Here is a 1,105-nt window from a genome sequence, read left to right on the forward strand (position 1 = left end):
CACTCTGTGGATGAGAGAGTGCTGTTAAATCTCACTGAGGCCCGAGACAGACCACCAGAGACTGCCGGGCAGCAGGGCAAGGGGAATACTTTGGATAGATGGAAATGGCTAGCTCTCCGCACGCAGTAGGGCATCATGTGAAGGAGCAGCCATGAGGGAAAGACAGAGAGAGCCCCCACTTCTACCTCAGGCAAGTCTAGTGGAGTCCCACCGCCTATGTTAGCATCCACAACCAGCTCAACTCCGCACGTGCCACACATGCAGACTGAATTTCAGAGATGGCACTTCCAGAATGGAACCAGTCAACAATTAAAACAAATAAATCACAGCCCTAGGGATTCGAGTGCCCTCTGTAACCATGTTCTTAGAAGACGCCAAGGTCGAGTGTGACTCTGGTAACCTGGTGGGCGAGAGGAGAGCGTCCCTACGGGATTCCTGGGGCTGTGAGCCCTTTGCGATCTTCAGGCGGCCACACCTTTCCCCAGGGAACAACTGATGGTGCAGGGCCTGGCCTTTCGCTTGACAGTCAGGCAAGTGGCCACTCAGCCAGTGGGGCACCCAAAAATTCCCCCCCAAAAGTAGAATACGGTATTTGAAGTATTTATTTTTAAAGATCATAACAACAGCTCTTTCGCTGGGAGTCGCGGTGCCACCAACATGGGCAAGTGTCAAGGTCTTCGTACTGCTAGGAAGCTCCCCAGCCACCGACGGGACCAGAAATGGCACGATCCGCAGTACAAAAAGGCCCATTTGGGCACAGCTCTGAAAGCCAACCCCTTCGGAGGCGCTTCCCATGCAAAAGGAATTGTGTTGGGAAAAGTGGGCGTGGAAGCCACACAGCCAAATTCCGCCATTCGCAAGTGTGTCCATGCCCAGCTGATCAAGAACGGCAAGAAAATCACAGGCTTCGTGCCCAACGATGGGTGCTTGAATTTTATGGAGGAAAACGATGACATTCTGGTGGCTGGATTTGGTCGCAAAGGTCATGCCGTCAGTGACATTCCTGGAGTGCGCTTTAAGGTTGTCAGCGTGCCAATGTGTCCCTCTTGGCCTCATACAAAGGCAAGAAGGAAAGGCCAAGATCATAAGTTTGATGGTGAACAGG

The 1,105-nt window shown here is 52.6% G+C and overlaps 1 pseudogene; it reads left to right on the plus strand.

The window, feature by feature from the left end:
• The first annotated feature begins 657 nt into the window (after window positions 1-657).
• Window positions 658-1,088, plus strand: LOC101661182 (annotated as a pseudogene).
• Window positions 1,089-1,105: the final 17 nt, after the last annotated feature.

This window comes from Echinops telfairi, unplaced genomic scaffold, assembly GCF_000313985.2.
Source record: "Echinops telfairi isolate 266 unplaced genomic scaffold, ASM31398v2 ScPeMD7_7467;HRSCAF=8505_1, whole genome shotgun sequence".
NCBI classification, from domain to species: Eukaryota; Metazoa; Chordata; class Mammalia; order Afrosoricida; family Tenrecidae; genus Echinops; species Echinops telfairi.